Source organism: Sorex fumeus, unplaced genomic scaffold, assembly GCF_029834395.1.
Source record: "Sorex fumeus unplaced genomic scaffold, SorFum_2.1 ptg000051l, whole genome shotgun sequence".
NCBI classification, from domain to species: domain Eukaryota; kingdom Metazoa; phylum Chordata; class Mammalia; order Eulipotyphla; family Soricidae; genus Sorex; species Sorex fumeus.
This window is the reverse complement of record NW_026606108.1, coordinates 5,986,197-6,000,035: the sequence shown is the minus strand read 5'-3', so window position 1 is coordinate 6,000,035 and position 13,839 is coordinate 5,986,197. Positions and strand designations below refer to the sequence as shown.

General features: G+C 50.5%; 1 protein-coding gene across 9 annotated transcripts in view; it reads left to right on the top strand.

Moving 5' to 3' along the window:
* Window positions 1-9,753: 9,753 nt before the first annotated feature.
* MEF2A (myocyte enhancer factor 2A) overlaps window positions 9,754-13,839 on the top strand; it is a 96,200-nt gene continuing 92,114 nt past the window's right edge. For 2 of the 9 annotated variants that reach the window (XM_056124304.1, XM_056124303.1), the window contains exon 1: window positions 9,767-10,302. The gene's annotated coding sequence lies outside the window, so the exon portion shown is untranslated. Of the gene's footprint in view, window positions 10,303-11,779; window positions 11,928-13,839 lie in introns of those variants that run through there. The other 7 variants (XM_056124301.1, XM_056124299.1, XM_056124307.1 and 4 more) reach the window with 6 other exon arrangements.

The following is a 13,839-nucleotide window of genomic DNA, read 5'->3' as shown; positions in this document are numbered from 1 at the left end:
CCTGTCCTGGCAGTGCTTGGGGGACCCTATGAGATGCCAGGGATTGAACCCAGGTCAATCTCATGCAAAGCATGTACCCACCCTGCTGTGCTCTCATTCAGGCTTCAGTATAGCCCACTTTGGGAAACTGATCTTAAGGGGGAGGCAGTCCCTCAGTCAGTCCCTGGAGCCCTCCTTGGTCCATTCACTTCCTGGAGGAGCTATTTGGTGGGGGTGGGTGGTGGTGATGTGGTGGTGGTGGTGCTATTTGAACCATGTGGCCATGCTCAAGGTTAACTCCTGGTTCTGTGCTCAAGGATCACTCCTAGCAGTGCTCAGGGGTGGCGATGCTGGGACTGGGACCTGGGATTGCTCTATGCGAAGCCTCAGCCCTACCCCCTTGGAACCAGTTTCCCAGAGTTCTTAATCTAACTTCAGAGTTGGTAGTGTTCCAGAGGCATGGCTGTCACTTCTGACTGACCGAAAAGCTGTCTGTGCATTTGAGGGCAAGTTTTGGGGAGGAAAGGACCCTAAACATCTGTCAGTTCCTGAAGACATGCTTGAGCTACTCAAAGAAGCAAATAAGTAACTGTGAAGAATCAGAGTGAAAAGGCAACCCACTTTGGATCTCTGGCACCATATATGGTCCCCTAAGCCCTGCCAGGAGTGATCCCCACTCTTTTTTTTTCAAATTAAAATTTACTATCAACAGTTCCTCAATAAGTGCAGGAAATTATCTATCTGGACAGGGAAAGTCTTAGATGCCCAGAGACTGGGTAAACACATTTAAATCTTCCATAGCTATTCAACAAAATGCCTTCTGGGGCTGGAGCCATGGTACAGCAGGGAGGGCACCTGCCTTGTACCCCAGAATTCTGGGTTCGATCCCTGGCATCCCATATGGTCCTCTGAGCACCGCTAGGAGTGATTCTTGAGTTAGAGCCAACAATAAGCCCTGGGCATCACCGGGTGTGGCCCCAGAACAAAAACTGGCAAACAAAGAAACTAACAAAATGCCTCCTGAAGGAATTGTACCCATGTTTGCACCTCCTGATCCCATTGGGAGAATCTGTCCTGATCTACACTGTCACTGCCAACTTGATGTGTTAACAAATCTTTTATCTTTTCTCATTTGAAAGATTCTACCAAAGGGGGAAAGCTATTGTTTTACCACTGTGTCACATTCGAGGGTCCTAAAAAAGTTTCTGTCACCTCAGTTCTGTCTCTGTGGACTAAATCCCTGCCATAGATAGGTATTCTGAAGAGAGGTCACTCAAGAAGGGTTCAATCACTGGTCCCCAAAAACCACCTGAGAAGACCGCCTAGCACAGAATCTGGAGGCCATGTGTGACCTAACCAACCTCCCCCTCAAATGTCCCCTCTCCCCAACAACCAAATATACTCTTTAATGGATTCAAAGAGCAGGGCAGAGAATTCTAGAGAAGGGTTTTCATGAAGATTTAGTTCTTTGGGGTTTTTTTTTTTAACTTATCCAAGCTGCTAGAAATGGCAAATGCTTCTCCAAGAGTGGCCCAGCCCCTCGTAACAGAGTTTTATTCCCACAAGTTAGAGCATGAAGGTGTTCCTGTAGCTATGTAGACAAACACTTTGTTATCGTTTTCCACGAAGCATTTGCCATGTCTGTGCGGAGAGGTGCTGTTTGCTTTCATCTGGGTGCTGAACTACAGATAGACACGATCAAATAAAGTCAAGACAAGAATCTTGCCTCATAAAAATCTTGCCTGAAGCATGAAGCAGCAACCTTGGCGAGGCTGGCCAAGTTTGTGAAATTCCTCAGCAAAGGTAGAAATTTCTGGCAAAAACAGGGATTGACAACCTTAAGTGTAAAAAGAAAGCTATATTTTTAAAAATTAATTTTTCAGAGGGGCCATACATGGCAGTTCTTGGGGAAAGGATTCGGGGGCTAGTTACTATTGGGGATGGAACTTTGGGCCTCATATATGCTTGGCATATAATCTACCCAAATGTATCTGTTTTTCTGAAAAAAATATGTATTTTTTGGTTTTTGATCTCAGGGGTTACTCTTGGTTCTGCACTCCGAAATCACTCCTGACAGTGCTCAAGTAACTGTATGAGATGTTGGGGATTGAACCAGGGTCAGCTGTGTGCAAAAATAATGCTTCACCTGGTCCTGAAAAAAAAATTTCAATTAACCTGAGTCAGCCACATGCAAGGCAAATGCCCTACCTGCTGTGCTATTGCTCCAGGTCCTCAATTTAAAAATTTTAGGGATCATTTTAAAAAATTGTTTTATGGTGCTTGGTCCTGTTTTACTTACTCCTGGCTATGTGCTCAGGGATCACTCCTGGTGGGGATCAGGGGATCATTTGTGGGGTTGGGTACTGAACCTGGGTTGGCTGCATGCAACAGTACTTTCTCTCAGGCCCGTATAGGTCATTTTAATGCTTTGTGAATATAAATGTTGAAAACTGTGTCTTGGCTTCTGGGTTTTGGGGTTTGTTTAGGTGTGTGTGTGTGTGTGTGTGTGTGTGTGTGTGTGTGTGTCTGGAATCCAGCATAGGGCCTCACACATGGAACTCCTGGACTGCTGAGTTCCATCCCCAGCTACAAACCACAGCTCCTGATCGCCACGATTTCCTTCCTCTGCAAAGCCCAGGGTAAATAGTTTTTTCCAGGCGTGGATATTTTGGGTTGGTCACTTTGGCTCTATCTTCAACCATGTTTGCAAGTGGTTGCATCAGACCAGAATGTTCCAGCCTTTGCTGCTGAAAGACAAAGATCCAGTCTTCCACTCAGGGAACATTTATGGGAAGCTGGGCCAGGGGAAGACACTAAAGAGAGACACATAAACTCAGGACAGGCGCCCAAGAGAATGGACAGGTCTAGATATATTTCGGGTTTTGTTTTGTTTAGCTTTTGGGGTCTCATCTGGTGATGCTCAGTGGTTACTCCTGGCCCTGCGCTCAAGAATTACTCCTTGGAGGTGCTTGGGGGGGCCTTATGGGGTGAAGGGGATTGAATCCGGGTTGGATGTGTGCAAGGCAAATGCCCTACCCACTATTGCTCTGGCTTTTCACAACTTTTACTTGGCTAGAAATATTTTGAAAGAAAGTAGGGGCTGGAGAGATATTCAAGTGAGTTAGGCACTTGCTTTGCACGCAGCTGAACCAAGTTTGTTCCTTAGCACTCCCTCATAGGGTTCCCTGAGCCCCACCAGGAGCGAGCCCTGAGCACTGAGAATGGCCCCCATGCCAAACCAAAACTTTTTATTTTTACTTTTTATTTTTAAAGGGAAGTTTTGAGGGAACTAAGACAGTTCTAGCCCTCAGAAGAGAAATCTGTGACCAAAAGCATGGATGAGACAGAGATTGAGCTCATGTACAAAGGGTAAACGTGGGTGGAATGGGTGAAACCAACCCCCTTTTGCATTTCATACAAAGAAGCAAATAAACTCCAGGTTTAAAATGATGGTAAGTGATCTGTGAATGTATCAAAAAGTCTGAATAAACTCCATGCAGAAGAAAAATACGATAGAACAAAATGACAACGTATAATAGAAATTGAGAGCCTTATTTGAAGTTTGATTGTATAAAACACCCAGCTGTCAAAATCCCATTTCTTATGTGTTTTTTTTTAAGTTTATTTAATCTTCATGTAGACTTTGACATATAAGAATATAAACCGAGCAAAGGGAAGGGCTTTTTATCTCCTTCTTTGAGAACCTGAATTCATTCTTTTCATCATCAGGCATTCAAGAATAAAAGCCCCTGTGATATTTAAATAAGAAAAGTGAAAACATTGTTCATGTCTGAAAAAGATGTTAGAATTTATCTGTGTCAATTTTCTGCTGCTGGGGCATTAATACAAGGCAGATGTGAGCTCTTTCTGCTTTCTGTACTAACTAGAAACATTTTGTTATTTTCTGTTTCCCCCTCCTTCCCTTCAGTTTAGAACTTTGGGGGTCCTGAACCAATCACAATTACACACAGGTATTATCTAGGAGTTAAATAATGTAGAGAATCCAAAACATTTATCACTTAAAACTTTTGGTTTGGTTTGGTTTGGGGGTTACACCGGGTGGTTCCTGGGGCTCACTCCTGGCTGGATGTGCTTGAACTGGGATTAGCCAAATCCAAGGCAAACACCTTGTCCACTGTACTATCTCTCCAGTCAAAGTTTTTTGTTTGCTTTTGTGTTTTTTTTTTTTTAGGGTCACATACACTGGGCTCAGGACTTACTCCTGGCTGTGCTCAGGGAGCACTCCTGACAAGGCTTGAGGGACCTTATGGAGTGCCAGGAATCAAAATCAGATTGGTCACATTCAAAGTAAGCTGTACTATCTATCTGACCCCTAAAATTTTGTTTTTAAATGTGAATTTTTTTTATATTTAGCAAAAGTTGCCAGATTACTAGACAATGTCCCATTTCTTGAGTGTTAACCTCTTACATGAGCCCAGCATCATGACCAACACCAGGAAAAGCAGGCTAATATGCTGATAGGTCACTATCACTAAGGACTTCATCGAATTTCACCCATTTTCTCACTAATTTATTCTTGCCAGGCCAGAATTCCATTTCCGGAAGTCATTCCCTGGTCTCCTCCAATGGGGTATAGTTTAACTCTTTCCTTGTCTTTCACCATCTGGACACTTTGGAGGGATATTTGTTGGTTTGTGGGTAGGATGCCCCCCACTTTGGGTTTGTTTGCTCCTGATTAGATTTGGGTTACACATTTTTAGCAGTAAACACGCCAGAAGGGGTTACTCCTGTGTCTGCACTCAGGGATCACTCATGGCATGGCTTAGGGGACCATATGGGGTACTGGAGATTGAACCCACATTGGCTGTGTGCAAGGCAAGTGCTATCCCTGCTGTGCTATAGCCCTGGCCTCATGTGCACATCTTGAGGTACCCTATGGGGGGCTTGGGTTACTCCTGGCAGTATTTGGGGCACCATATGGGATGCCAGTTATCAACCCAGGTTGGCCGTGTGCAAGGCAAATACCTCCCAAGCCCCGCTAAGGATATTTTGTCTGTGGATATTTCAAGTTCAACCTGAGCAGAAAGGACCTCACAATAGCCCTAGCATCCAGCCCCTTCGAACCCAGCACCTTGTGTCCTCTCTGTGCTGTTTCCGAACTGGAAGCCTGGGAAGGAAGGGGTGTGGCTGAAACTGTCCAGTCCCCCAACCCCCACCCACCCTCCAGCAAGCAGGTAATTTCCTACTTTCTACCTCACCCTGAGTTTTGTTCCTCTTCTCTTTACCACCAACTGCTTTTGTTCAGGTTCTTCTTGCCCCAAAGTTAACCCTAAACAAGAATTGGGGTGCGGAGAGTTTTTCTGGGAGGTAGGAAGGGCGTGGGGAAGAGGTGACTATCAAAGGCTTCTCATGAGAAGGTCCCCATCAGGGGCAACTAGGGACTCATCCTTGCCTCCAGCCCTGACTTTGGGGCACCAGGCCTCACACTGGCTTCCTGAGGCCTAAGGAAGTAGGGGTAATTATCAACCAGCCTGAGCCCTTTCCTGGGGCCAGCACGTGTCCTTGATGGCTGCACACAGGAAGTCCGCAGCATGTGTGTGGCCAGAGAGCAGAGATCTCTGGGGATGGGAAGGGGAGGGCGTCTCTGATAACAGGAGCTACCCCTTCATGCACCCAAACTTCTTGTCCAGCCTCTATTCTTGCTCCCTACTTTCTGCCAAACCCACTCTCAATTATTGTCCAAAGCAATCTTTGGTTTTCGTTTAGGGGGCCATATCCGGCAGTGCTCGGGGCTTACTCCTGGCTCTGAGCTCAGGGATCACTCCTAGGAGTGCTCAGGGACCCTATGGGGTGTCTGGGATTGAACCAAGGTTGGCTGTGTGGCTTTGCCACCTGCGTACTATCGCTCTGGCCTCACCAGAGCAAATTTGTATTTTTTTTGTATGTAGGTTTTGTACCACACTTGGTGGTGCTTGGGGCTTATTCCTGGCAGTGCTCAGGGGACCATAATTGGTGCTGGGGATCAAATCCAGGTCAGCCACATGCAAGGCAAGCTCCCTACCCACTTTACTATCTCTCCAGCCCCCAAACAATATTTTTTCTTTTAACTTATTTTTTTAAATTTTAATTTTGGATCCTGGGCAATACTGGCAGTGCTTTGGGTTTACTCCTGACTCTGTGCTCAAGGATCACTCCTGACAGTGTTCAGGGGGGTCATATGCAGTGCCAAGGATCAAACAGGTGTCAGCCACAGTCTAGGCAAGTGCTTTAAGCCCAAAGCTAGACATTTTTGCTTGCAATTATTTTTTTTTGGGAGGGGGGAGGAGGAGAACACCCAGCATTGCTCAGGGGCTATTCCTGGTTCAAGAGAGTTTGGGGAACAATACATGGTGCTGGAAATTTGACCTAGGGTTGGCAAGTGGCAAAGCAAGCCCCTTTACCCCTGTACTATCTCTGGCTCCCCAAAGTGATCTTTCTTAAATAGATTTTTCTCCGATGCCACATAATCAAGTTGCTCATTACCTTCCCATTCTTTTCAGAGCATGCAGCACTTCCTCTGTCCCCACAAAACTTTCACTCACTCCTGCCCACACCCCAGCCTGGATGCAGACTTAGGGACCCTCTGCTCGCAGTGCTCTCCCAGGGCCCTGGACACACAGACTCTCTGCCAAGACTTCTCATAAATATTCAAAAACATTTATTTGATTGTCTTAGAGCCAGGCAAGGAGTGAAAACTGGAGGATCAAGAAGGCAATCAAGGTTCTCTTTTTTTTCTAGGAGGTTATGCTCTGCAGGGGTGGGTCCTGGCTCCCCTAAGGAAATGGGTATTCTCCCATGAAGAGGAGGGTCTCCGAGAGGACGATGCCAAGGGAAGAAAGGATGGAAGTAAAGAGGTTCACCTGTATGCAGGTGGTTTTGAAACCATGTGACTGCATGCAGAGAAAGTTCTCACGTTTCTAAATGGGGGTGGATGAGGTGTCTGGTGGGGGGTTGGGGGATTAAGCCACTCAAGGGGTTATAGGCGCCCCTGCCCCCTGGGGTACTTGGATTTATTCTTCAGACCACAATTGGGGTGGGGAGCATGCAAATGACCCAAAGGGCTGGAGTGTGTAATGCTTGTGGTAGGATCTGGGTTCGAGTTCTCTGCATTTAATGACCTCTGAGCAATGCCAGATGTGAACCCCCCCCGCCCTATAAATAATATAAAACTCATTTAAGACATTTCATCTTTCTCAATTTGCTGTGATGGCCTCCTCCAAAGAACTTTGCCTAATTATCTTAAATACTCACCATCTGGTTTGTGTGTGTGTGTCTGTCTGTCTGTTTGTGTGGGTGTATACATACATCGTACTGTCCCTGTGTGTATGCTTGGGGCGGATGGTGCTGCAGGGACCACGCGGTGCCAGAGACTGAACACCTATCTCCAGGTGCAAGCATCAGCTTCCTCTTTTAAGAATCTCATGGCCCCTGGTGGGTAGCTTTTAATCTGTCTCTGCCCATAGTTAGCCATTGCTTTGGACCGGTGACGGTGGTTCCTGCACCCAGGCTGAGCGCTTCAGACCCATGCAGCTGTGCCAGGCCAGAGAGTGTGGGAGGAGCGACAGCTGCGGCCTCTCTGAAGTTCCCTCCAATGCCCCAGGCCTGAGAAAAGAACTACTCGGCACACAGTCGTGTCCGCCAGAGTGTGAGCACCGGAAGCCGCTGGGACGTGATCTTAGGTAAGATTTTTGTTTTGGGTCCACACCTCGCAGTGCTCGGGGCCTGCTTCTGGTTTTGGGCTCAGGGATCACTCTTGGTGGGAACCCTATGGTTCGAATGTCTGGAGGTTCTGAGCATTCAAGACAAGCACTTTCTACCCATTGTACTGTCTTTCTGGTCCTGGGTCAGTTTTGGAGACCTGATAGGCTCTGATGAACACCTAAAATGAACCGGTTCCGGAAATGACAGATGATAGTGGCCGAAGCTTTGCTTAGTCTAACAGCGATGCTGGAGCATTCAGAAACCTTTTTATTTCCTTTTTCCCCTTCGGTTTTGGGGCAACATTCGGCAGTGCTCAGGACTTACCCCTGACTCTGCACTCAGGGATCACTTCTGGAGGGGACCCTATGGGTTACCAGGGATTGGACTCAGGTTGGCCGTGTCCTACCTGCTGTACTATGTCTTTGGCCCCAGAAACATTTCCTTTCTTGCTGCTTCCCGTTCTCCCTTGCGTCTTTGCTACTGTCCTCTCAATTTCTAGAGAAGGTCTTGGATATGTAGAAGACTTTGTGGGGAGGAAGGGTGAGGTTCTTTTACTTTTTTGCTTTTCTGCAGTCACCACCAGCTCTGGGAATGCGTGGCCTGGCTGTCTCCTACCCAAGAGAGCTGTTCAGTTTCTACACTTGGGGTTATTAGGGTGATGTTAGGGGGTGAAAATCTCTTCCAACCCCTCAACTCACCTTGCAGAGGGGCAAGAGTAAATGAGAAAGCCTGGCCATCTGTCACTCCACCTCAGAGACTTGACTGCAGAAGAGAAGGGTCAAACTCAATTCCTCCCAGAGGAGAGAAGCCAAATGGAGCTAGCTGGACTTGCAGCTTCTGGACGATTAGAGGCATTGCCTCATGCATTTCCAGAGGAGCTCTTGCTTTATACCAATTTGGTTTTGTCTCTTTTTTTTGGGGGGGTGGAGTGAGGGGGCAGCTGCTGTTGGTGTTTGCTGGCGGAACCGTTCACTGTGGGGACTGAACCCAGGACTTCTTGTGTGACTATCCAACAGATCTATACCAAACTGAGGTGTGAGGGGAAGCGGGTCACACCTGGTCCCTCTGGCTCTGTGCTCAGAGTTCATTCCTGGTACTGCACCCAGGGGATCTAACTCTGGTCAGCTGCATGCAGGGCAGGCTCCTTCCCTCCGGTACTATCTCTCTGCCCCTGTCCCTGCCTGCAGACCCAATGGCCGGGCCCCTCCTGCTTTTGCAAGGCTTTGAACTGAAATCCAGGCGGGTCCCCAGTGCTCATGGGGCTGTGCAGGGGTCCTTGCGAGAGGAAGCCTCAGCCTCCACTCTTCTTCACCCTCCACTTCCTCCGTCTGTCTGTCTGTCTGTCCGTCCGGCGGCAGTGGCCCTGCTGGGACAGAATGTCTCATGTCCGGATGACATGGGCCAGCTGGCTTTGTGCCCGTGTGACACGGGCACCTGGGAGGAGGGAGCGCGGATACTGGCTGTAAGGTGGTGCCGACCTCTCCCTCCCCGCCAGATAATGCAAAGCCCGATCCGGGCTCCCCACTCATCAGTCTCTCGATAGAAACCCACCCAGCCCCGCCCACCCCTCTCAACCAGAGCGACTGTGCCGGGGTTCAAGTTCGCCCTGACCTCGCCGAGTCACAACCAGCGTCCCACTTCCCTCTGCTCCGGTGCAAAAAATGGGAAGAGAAACCCAACGGGCAACTGGGCCACGCCTGCGGGATCGAGCCAGGTCCAGAAGCCTGGCGGGCGGCGTCACCCCGGGGCCCTTCCCGCTCCCCTCTCGTCGTGCTCGCTCCGGGGCGCGAGCACAGGTGCGGCCGCGACCACAACGAGGGCGTGGGCGCGGTCAGCCGAGGTCCGCGGGGGCCCAGGGCGCCCCGTGGGCGGGGACCTGGCCGGGGCCCCAGGCGGCCGCCCGGGGGGTGTCTGCGCCCGCGCGCCCGCAGGACGCCGCCGGGCACTCGCCGCCCGCCCGCCCCGCCCCCGGCGCCCCGGATTGGTTGGAGCGGGAGGCTGCGCGCGGCGATTGGCCACGCGCCGCGTCAGCACGAGCCGCTCCGGCCCCCCCATCCCATCCCGCGGGCCGGTGTGGAAGGCCGCTGTGAGGAAGGCGCTACGCCGCCGGCCGCCCCGCCCTGGGAGGCGCCCGGGCCCTCCTCAAGTGACCGGCCTCGCGTCCAGGAGCACACGGCGCTTCAGAGGGGAGCGCGCCGGCAGCCCCCGGCGCCAAACCGCCGTCACCTCCTTCCTGTGCCGGGTGATCCGTCGCCTCACCCACCCGGAAAACATAGTCCGCCCCTCACGCCCTTGTGCCGCCGCTATTGGCTCCCGAGTAGTGCGGTCCAGCCCGCTCGGCCGAGGGCTCTAGGGTCGCCCCCCGCCCGGGGAAAAGCGACATTAAAAACCCCACACCGACGAGCCGAGGGAGGCGGCGGCGAGGCCGGCGGAGGGACACGGCGCGCGCTCCTGCACTGCGCACGCGCGCCGTCCAGCAACGAGTTCCGGCCGGGCCGGGGCCGCGGCCTAAAAATAGCTCCGGTGTGGGGATCCGTGCGCGGCGGTGCCGGCGGGTCCCGCGGCGGGAGGCGGCTCCGGGCGGGCGGCGCGAGCGTGGCCGCCGGCAGCGCCGCACTCACGGTGAGGGCCGCGGGCGCGCCTCGGGCCGGACGGCGCGGAGGGCGTCGGGGGCGCCGGGGCGGGGCGGGCCGGGGCCGCGGCCGGCGGACCCGGGGCCGGTTTCGGGCGGGGCGCGGGGCGACCGCCGCGGCGGGGGTCGCGCAGGGCGGGTGGGGGCGGGGCGCGCGGGGCGGCTCTCGGCGCTCCCGGGCGCTGCGCGGGGCCGGCGGCTCTCGGGGGCCTCTGGGGCGGGGGCGCGCCGCGCGGGGGGCGCCCGGCGGGCGGCGGCGGCCGTCGCCCGTGGGAAAGTTGAAGGAGTTCCCGGGGGTCCGTTGCCTCCGCGCGCCTCCTTGTGCCCCCCGGGGTCCCCGAAGGGCTGGAGCCCGCGCGGGGGGCTGGCGGGCGTCTCGCCCTCAGACCTGGCCCCACCGGTGCCCGGGCAGAAGGTGGGTCTCCCGGACCCCCGCAGCGCTGAGCCCCGACTCGGCGCGTGTCACCGCAACTGGGGGCGCGGGGGGCTGCAGAGGGCGTCCCCCCTCACCCCACCCTCAGATCGGGGCGCGCACGGAGCTTTTTCTTTTAAGATTTTTTTTTGTTTTGCATGTTAGAAACTTTGCTTTTCGGTTCAATTTCACCTTTTTCTATTTATTTATTTCTTTGAATTTCAGTTAGTAGGTGAGCCCAAGGGCCGGCAAGTTTGGAAAAGGTGCGCGGAGGTGATTTAGGAGCGGGGGAAAGGCGAAAATGTGTCCCCCCCACCTCCTTTTTCCCCTACAAGGAAAGGGGTAAAAGGGAGAAATGTTGCCGGGACCTCTCGCGGGGCGCCCCGGACCCGTCCCGGGAAAAGGGGGAGCGGCGCCCATTTGGACTCATGCTTCTCGACGGGGCTCAGGGCAGGTTTCTGTATATATATATATATATATATATATTTTTTTTTTTGGTTTGTTTTGGGGCCACACCGGGCGGTGCTCAGGACTGACTCCAGGGATCACTGCATTCAGGGATCACTGCTGGCGGGGCTCGAACCCGGGCGGTGTGTGCGGTGTCTGTACTTTGAAGCTGTCGCCGTCAGGGTTCCGAGGTGTCCAGGTGGCTCGCCCCTCCTTCCCCCCCCCCCCCACGTCCCCGGACCGTGAGAGTCCAGCAGGAGGGTCAGTAGAGCTGCGGGGAGACGCTCCTTCTTCCCAGTTCCAACCCCGAAGACTCCAGCTGCGGGTGCTGGTCACTGCCGGGTGGATGCAGTGGTCAGTGTCCAGACCACCGGAGCCTTTCCACTGGGTTTATCCCTGTACGGAGAGTTTCGGAAGTGAGCTTGGGCGAGTGTTGTGTGCTCCAGGTCTCGGTGTTTACTCTCTGAAGACAATTACAATCAGCATCCCGCTTTGCTCCCCCCCCCCCCCTTTAAAATTGAAATACCCGGAATTACAAAGTTACAAGTTATTTCTGGTTGCATTTTCAGGCTTTCAATGTTACAATGAACCCCTTGCAGCTTTTCACTCTTGATTTCTGCCCCGGGTGAATTAATTGCTACTTTTGCTGGCTGGGAAAAGTCGGAAGTGTTTTCTCACGCTCACGCAGAGGCCAGTTTCGGTTAGATTTTTCTACCAGGGGTATTGCACACGCGTTCAGAGTCGGAAAGCGTGCAGGTTGGTATGGGCGCCCTCTGACCCTTACGCTAATTGATTGTATAATCATTTTCATTCTCAGCATTGAAAGAAGTCGGGATAATGCCGTTATAATGGGAATAACAATGCGGAAGGGGGAAACCAATGATTTTTCTTGCTTTGCTGTCCGTCGGCTTCAGATTAGCAGTCTCTCTAGTGTTTCCAGAACGGAAACTTGTCAAATTGAGAATTAATAGTGACCTCTCTAAATACATTTGCTTACCTATTTAATTTAAATGCATGCTGTTGTTGCATATAAAACTGGTTTTACCCGCACTGGAATAGAGGTGATAAAATATTTCTTTCACTAGTGTTGGCCAAGGTTTTTTTTTTTTTTTTCCTGCATCTTGCGCAGCTCAGGTCAGTGTGTCCAGTCCAGGCCCGCTGTGTTCAAGGCAACGGCTTTACCCGACCTTACCTAAATTTTGAAGAAAATTTGATTTTTAAAACATTTTGGAAAAGTTTGAAAAAAATTGATTAGGGAACAGGAGTGAGCTGTGGGGTCGTTGGTAGAAGGAAAATAGATCGGTGGGGCTCAGAAATAATTGCAGAGTCAACCTCTTGAATTAATGGTTTGAGAATAATCTATATTCTTAGTTTTTGTATTAATGGGTCTTTGTAACAGCTTTTTTTTGTAACAGTTTTTTTAAATGTTATACCTAGCGGTGGTTTGGGGTCACTGTTCACCATGTTTAGGGCCCGTGTTGCGTGGTGCAGGATTCTCGACCCAGGGTTCCCAGTAGGCAAAGTATACATCCAGCCCTTGGAGCTCTCTCCCCAGCGCATGATATTTTGATCGGCTGCAATGTCATTCATTGGTTATTGGGAGGAATAGAATGTGTTTGAAGGTGTTATAATTATGCAGATGTTTGTTACAACATGGTTTTGAATGAAATAGTTCAGCTGAATTCTTTTAATAGCTTGTGCTCTGATTAGGAGGAGATCTCTGGAAGCAATTTTGTGATTGGAAAGTTGTGCCCTTGTCATTCTGGTTTTGGAACCTACCCTTTCTCCCTGGCCTCCACCCCTTCACTGCTGCAAATTTGGTCAGAGGGATTTCATGGATGAAAAATGAAGGCCCTGGATTTTCCATAGACCTTTCTAATTTACAGTTTTGTTGGTGTTTTGAAAGATAAATTTGTGGTGCATATGAATGCTACAAAGTTGCAAAGTGAAGTTTTTGAAATCATTAATGAGGCAATGAAAAAACTGCTTTGTAGATTAAAGTGATCACTTCTGCTTAAAAAAAAATCTGACACCATTCTTAGCAAACTGAGGAGTGTCTTCTTAGTATTTAAATGGAAAGTATTAAATATGGAAAATTCCCATAATTTTTTCAGTTCTTAACCTGCAGGAGGATGTCTGAACAAACATCCACTGTGGATTGACAAGACTTCCTAAAGAAAAACTGCTGGACTGCATCATGGGATTCTTGATTTAGGTGTCAGTGCCACCTGACAAAGTCTTGAGATGTCTGTAAGGTGGCAAAGAGTTACACTAGCTGCCCCATGGAATTGTTAGACTTAAATGATTGGTGGCTGTGAAAATTCTAGCATACTGTGAATCTTCACGTACAAAAATGCCTTTTGCATCACCTCCCTTTATCCCTTCCAGGTGCTTCCTTTCCCTGGGTCCACTGTAGTAACTCTGCCCCTAATTTTAGTTTCTGTGAGAACTATACCTGCTGTATAATCATAGGAGCATGTGTCTGTGTGCTTGGGATAAAGTAATCCAGCATCGTAAAGCCATTATCAGAGACACATGAAATGTTTAGTTGATGAGTCAATATTAGATTTTTGACTTGGAGTTATTTGTGATTATTTTTGTACTGCTTTATGCTATATGATCTCTCTAGATATTAAAAATTTGTTATCTTTTTCCTTCCATTCAGTGA